Source organism: Anoplolepis gracilipes, chromosome 13 (assembly GCF_047496725.1).
Source record: "Anoplolepis gracilipes chromosome 13, ASM4749672v1, whole genome shotgun sequence".
Taxonomy (NCBI): domain Eukaryota; kingdom Metazoa; phylum Arthropoda; class Insecta; order Hymenoptera; family Formicidae; genus Anoplolepis; species Anoplolepis gracilipes.
The window spans coordinates 8,273,680-8,280,478 of record NC_132982.1 but is presented as its reverse complement, the minus strand read 5'-3'; positions in this window follow the sequence as shown (position 1 = coordinate 8,280,478).

Genomic DNA, 6,799 nt, shown 5'->3' with positions numbered 1-6,799 from the left:
CTTACAGAATTATGTTAGTCTTCGCCAAAGTTCTCTCCCCCAAGATTCCTTCAACTTTTAATCGCGCGCACTCGTAAAACGATCTCGCCTCGATCCATCTAGGTTTGCCGAATGCTAAGAAGAGTAGTACTGATTTCTAATGGTGCTAGGAAGTCCAGTTCGTACCCCAGCACGCACAGAAGTCAGTACCTCTACCTTCTTATATGCGAAAAATTCTTTCACTTTTTATCATCGCGATGTAACGGGGATAAGATTATCGCAAAGCCTTATAAAAAATAATCTTGCTGGAGAAAGGTCAAGGATTCGGGAAGTTAGGAATCGAATCATTGGTCATCGAATGTTAACGCCATCGAATATTCCAAGATCAATTTTTAATAAATTATTGGGAAAATAAGGATCTTTAATGTTTATAAACAAGCAACTAGAAACTGAGCGAATAAGAACCAAACGCAGATATTAATACGTCGATTTCGCAGAAAATAATTTTTCTACGAAATTGATAATTGATAAGTGCACAGGGCACATATTTCTCTTGGTGTATTAACCAAGATTTTTAATTCTCATTTTTTGAGAATTTTATAAACCCCTCTACCTTCTTAAAGAGACGTGGGCGAGAAAAATATCAGGGCGAATTTTTAATTTCAAAAATCGGGATCTCGTTGATTTTGCAAAATAAATATTCGCGTTGTCTCTCTTTAACCTAATTGCTCCTTTATCAGGCGATAATTACATACCTCCTTTCGCTTACGAAAACTATGGAATTTTAGCGATTTCATCCGGTGAAGGTGAAGCCGGTTACTCTTCGGGATGAATAATACGAAGAACGAGCAAACGTGTGTTTCAGGTACGATTATATAGATAGAAACGAACGCGATCTAGGCTGCCCTAGAAGCTACACTTTTTTTCTCCGCAATAGGAATTTTCAACTGAAAGGAGAGCCCGTCGATATGTTTTATGAGTGAAAATAATAAGCTTTTCTCGAACGAACGTTGTTATTCGTAGGTGGGCCCAGATGGGATGGACTGTCCCAGGAGCGCTCGGATGGCTTCCTATATGCAGGCGGCCTGTTCATTTGCCGTAAAGCAAAGTGGTAACTTAATATTAAAGCTGAATATAAGTACGGTAATTCCACACCGCAGAGTCTAAAGTAAGTCTACACCTTATATCCCGCCCGCTCCTTCTCCCCCGTTACTGTGTTCTCAGTCATCTCCGGACCTTGTTTCCCTCTTACTCCGGAGTACCTCGAGCGTGATAACACGACAGGATACTAAATATCGGCTGTTCTTTCTATTCCAAGTGCAAATTACCACCGTCCCGTGTCTACTATATAGTCTTCTGTTCTCGTTCCACTCGTGGTCTCCTTTCATACCTTTTTGTCCCCTTTCTGTTCCTCCCCTATACGCGCACAATGCCTTTTTCTTTCTCGTCTCTTTCGTCACTCAATTTTCTCGAAATACAATTCTGTATATCAATAATTATGCAATATAAATTATAACAGTGATTAGATGAAGGAATATATATCGCTATACAATTTTCAAACAAGTTTTACTTAAGCTGCAATTTTTAAAAAAAATATTACGAATAAAATTTTTCTCTATAGTAATATAGAGACTCAATTTTATTTTATAATATAATGAATAATAAATTATGATATATTTTGAATATTTCTTCGGAATAGCATGTTAAGCTTCTACCAATTTTAATTAATTCAAGCAAATGTGTCTCGATGCAGGATTAAAAGTTTTTAAAATGCACAACTATATCCATGTGATAAATCATATAATTATGTTACAACAAATCTCTGCTTTTTTGTTAAAAAAAAAAAAAAACCCAATGTGTCGACAAAGCAAGTTTTACCGTTTTATCTTTTCATTGTCTCGGAGTGATTATTAACGAAATGAGAGACAGGTGTTTGCAAAGTGCAGCGGCCTTGAGACTAACAATAAGATCGGTTACATTATCATCTATGCATCTTTTATACATTTCTTTCATGAATTGTTCATACGTAGATACCTTTTGAATATTTTCAATTTAATTGCGTTAAATATACTTGATATATATTATTAATTAAATTTATTTTTTCTATTTTCTTTTTGTTATTGGTTTCTTACTTATAAATTTAGAAAATTATTTTATAAAATATATATCTCTATTTTTTGTGTAGACTACATATATCGATATGTAGGAGAAATCGTTAAAGATGTGGTAGAAATTAAGTAAAACAATATAACAAAGTATTCAAAATAATATCGATTTTTAAATAATATCAAGAATTTTCGAAAAGAATTTTTTTTTCAAGATTGATTAAGTGATTTTTGTCAAATGATGTCGGACTTGTTAGTGTATATTTGAGATTCCGTACTTTCTAATTACAGTCTGACTCGATACAGTCGACCTCGACCAAGGGGTGTGGATAAAGGGGGTAGGCTTTCGGACGTGTCGTCCTGGATAATTTATAATTAATTGGGGTGAGTGCCTCTCGTGTTTCCGGGATACGCAGCTGGAAATGGGCCAGTAGATTGTGTATTGAGGCAGATGCTCACGTGAACGCACATTTTCCAACAACACACGCAGGTGTTTCTTGGCTACAAAGGTATATTGACTGTAGAAACGAATCTAATTTTATATATTTTTATGTATTTGAATGTTACATTTTTTGTTAAAATAAATAATGAATAATATATGTTAAAATGAAAGAGAACGCGATAGGAATATATGATAGATATTAGAAAGTATGCGATTGAAAACTTTTAAAAAATAATAAGTTTTATGTGTGTAGGGTATATAGAGTTATCGATATCACTATATGTAGTAAAATTTTTTTTGTGCTACAAAATAAAATCTAAAATGTTAATAAAAGGTTATTGAAAATGTCTGGTCTAACAAGAGAGCGCTAATTTTGTGTCTGAGGCACGACTCTGAAATGCTATCGTGCTCAGTTTCTAGGGCATAATTATCTAGAAAATTATCTATAATTATTTCCAGACTGTATTTATCTTGTGCGAAAAATATAAGGTTAAGTTAATGAAAATATCGAAGCAGTAATGATTTCCATTAATTAGGCGTTATTTATCGCCGATGTAAATAAATTCTATTAATTTACCGTCGAAAAGATTGCTAAATTTTTTTTATATTAACTATATATATTTTAACTTTCCTTCCTCTAAAAATCTAAACATATTTGTTTCATTCTATTTGATATGAGTACAGAAAATTCAACCTAAGAGGCCAAATCTGTAGTCGATTTTTCCGACATTACTCAAATTTTTATCAAAAAATCAAGAACTTTCTAACATTTCTTGATAAATAACTTATTTGATAACTGTCAATTAAAATAAATAAAAAAATTTACGTTTAAGGGTTCAAAGAATATCAAAGATTTGACGGACACAAAATCTAAAAATTTTGTTAAATTAATCGGCATATGATTTTTTTTTAAATGACTTTCGGGTACTTACATGTTGATTCAAGATGATCGATAAGCAGGTATTGGACGTCAATCGTAAACTAGTCTCTCTATCGTTTCTCGCGGAGACGCGATACGTTGCCGTTTGTTTATCTGAGGTCTCTCAGGCGTATCTCGTTTCTGAACCAGATCCGGTCGACCGCAGGTCCGGCGTCATTTTTCCGTTTTCTTCTTTTACGTTACTTGCGACGTGTCAACGTCGATGCGAAAAAAGCAAAAAATAAAAAGAGAAAGAGAGAGGAGAAGAAGGAAGTTGCGAATTACGATAGGATCGAGTAATAAAAGAGAGTAGAATAGAATGTGTTCATGTTCTCTCCAGGATTAAAGCTTTCTCGAGACATTGTACACGCAGGATCGAAAAATATAATGTAATTAAATTGCATTACAATGATTGTTTCTTCGATATTTTGAAAGTAACTTATTGAGGTGAAAAAAAGATAAGAGCAGCGAAAACCTAACCAAGGACATAATGAAATCTGACTCATGACTTAAAAAGTCAGGACTGAGAGAGAATAAATGAAACGCGATGACAATACTAACGATGTGCAAATATTGATTTTAAAATAATCGAAACTTAATAGAACTTTATAGATTCAACAAAAGAGATATAATATACTGGAATATATGTAGAGTATATACAGGAACATTATAGAGAAAAAAATTTATATATTTTACAGGCATGTTTTGTGTGAAAAAATCATATAGAAATAGAAAAAAAATTATAGTATATACATTCGAAAAAGAAAGGAAACTAATAGAAGCCACGTTAAAACCGTAGCGTTATGCGCAACGCAACGTTGGATTTGTGACGCTGCATGCCTTGCATCGAAATCCCCGGAGTTACCCCCTACACGAACTGTTCAATCTGCCCCCATGCGGACGCACCGAGTCATCCTGTTCCAAAATATCCCCCTATGCGAACCCACGGTCGATTACTATTCCATGACTTTTCGACAAATGGGCTATAATCCTTGATCCTTCGATTATAATGCGAATCGATACTGCTCCAGAGTTCTTTCTCTTTTTTTTATCTGTCATGCTATTTTTCACTCTTTTAGCTGTCATCGTGCTTTTCACTATTAATTATTTGTTCAACTTTCAAAAGAATAAATATTCTCTTTTTTATCGTTTTCTGATATTTAAGGCTTGATATATTTTTTACAATGAATCTTTCATCGAAAAGTCTATTAAAGTCTGCTCGAGATTAAAAGAAAAGTAAAGAATAAAGGGCGCATCTATTTCCACTCTTTATTTATATGTAAAAATATTGAGAGAAGATTTAAATTGTTGAAAGTATGCGAATAAAAAAAAGTTCTCCGGGATCTCTTAGGATGCGTCATGCAGACTCTATGCGTTGCATATGCACGAATTTTTTCTCTCTCACATACGCATCGCATTTTCTGAGTCATGCTCGATCCTGCGAGTGGAAAATTACGCGTAATCGATCAGTGTGCATCCCTCTCTTTCGTAATCCCATTACAACGCTTGTAACTCGCGCTGCAGCCTTCGAGCGAACATAACGATCGTGCAAATCCTCCGAATGGAAGTCCTTACACAATTGAAGATTCACCCACGTATTTATTCCCCTAAATGCATGCATGTTGATTTTGTTCTTACATTAAATCTTACTGTAGATATATATAAATGTATTGTAAATTGCACGTGCAACGATGTAAATATTATTAATATTTTAGTTTTAAAATTTCTCTGAGTGTTTATAATATTTTTAATTCTACCTTTTATAATATTTATTACCTATCTCTCTCTTTCTGTTTTTATCATCTCCATTATTTCAGCTAGGAATAATCAAACTAAGTAAACTACTTAATTTTAATTTAAATATATATATACTTACTGCTTTAAATATTTCTATAAGAAATTATACAATAAAATTTTACACACAACTTTGTACACGTATAAATTTAATATTGTTTCAACTTATTAAGTTTTTTACTGAAAATAAAGTTATTATATATGCACGCCCCATGTTATTATAATATATATATATATATATATATTAATGAAAAGGAAATTTTATCGTATAGTATCCTTCCATAGGCACCGAAATATTCAGAAATTATCGCTGATTATCTCCATTGAAAGCGACGCGTGTTTTGCAACGTGAACGATATTCGCGGACTGATTCACCCTCCATTCCATCCATTCATTTCCACGTTATTATACCTCGTGGCGGGAAAGCGCGCAGCCGCGTCGAGGGAGGGTGTTTTGCGCTTCAGATTGTTTCGTCGCAGTTTCAACGAGCCTTCGTTCCAGATTCGATCTCGAGGATACGAAATATTGAATTTTGGAAATTTCAATTTTGCCAGAAACGTTCTCGCAAAATAAATTTCTATTAATCGAATATCATGTTAAACTTGACGCTTTTGCGAATTTTTTTAAATAAATCTGTTTAAGAATAATAATTTGTATAGCGATAAAAAAATTGTTTACAATAGAATTTTTAATTTTTAATACTTCCCTACCTTGAAAAAATATGAGAAACATAATCTTTTCAGTTTCTGAAAATTGACATTTTTTATATGTAATTTCAAATGTCTCATAGATTAAAAAACAATCATCAGTAGTCTCAATCGATATTAATATTCCAATTAAATTTATTTTATTCACATTTTTAGATACTTCTGAATTAAACACACGAATAAATTTTTCTTTAACGGAACAAACAACAAATGCCAGAAAATTATAAACTGTGTAAAAATTCAGTCAGTAAATTATTTAAAAAAACGATGTAAAGATGTTTTAAAAACACTATAATTTTTTCAGGCGTTTCTTTGAATTCTTTCTTTCAGATTTTCAACGTGTTTATATAAAACAAATGTTACACTCGATAAAATGACCGTCGCACGCGCGAAAATTTTTTTTCACATTCTCAAAAACCACGCACTTCTAAAAATTTTTACAACTTTATAAACTTTCATTTCGGCACGATATATAAATAAATAAAACATGTAAATCGAAATTGGTGGTTTTCTGGCAAGGATCGTAAGATTTTGCGATGCTACTGAAAGTGATTGATCACGTATTCAAGACACACGTTTTCACGCGCGTGGAATAACAAATCGAATTCATTGAAATCGCAACGATTTTCCTCGAGGCGGGAAAACTCGGTTAACCCAGAAGTGGCGCGTCCACGCCGGGCGAGAAAACACGCGGCGACGCGGAGTTAACACGATAGCAGTTTACGACAGCGAGGGTACCTCGGACACGACTGATCGAGTGACCGAGGGGGTAGCATCGCGGGACATATCCCTCCCTATCGCGCGGGAGCGGGTGCGCGCGCGCGCGCGCACATTTATGTATGCAGGGTTTACA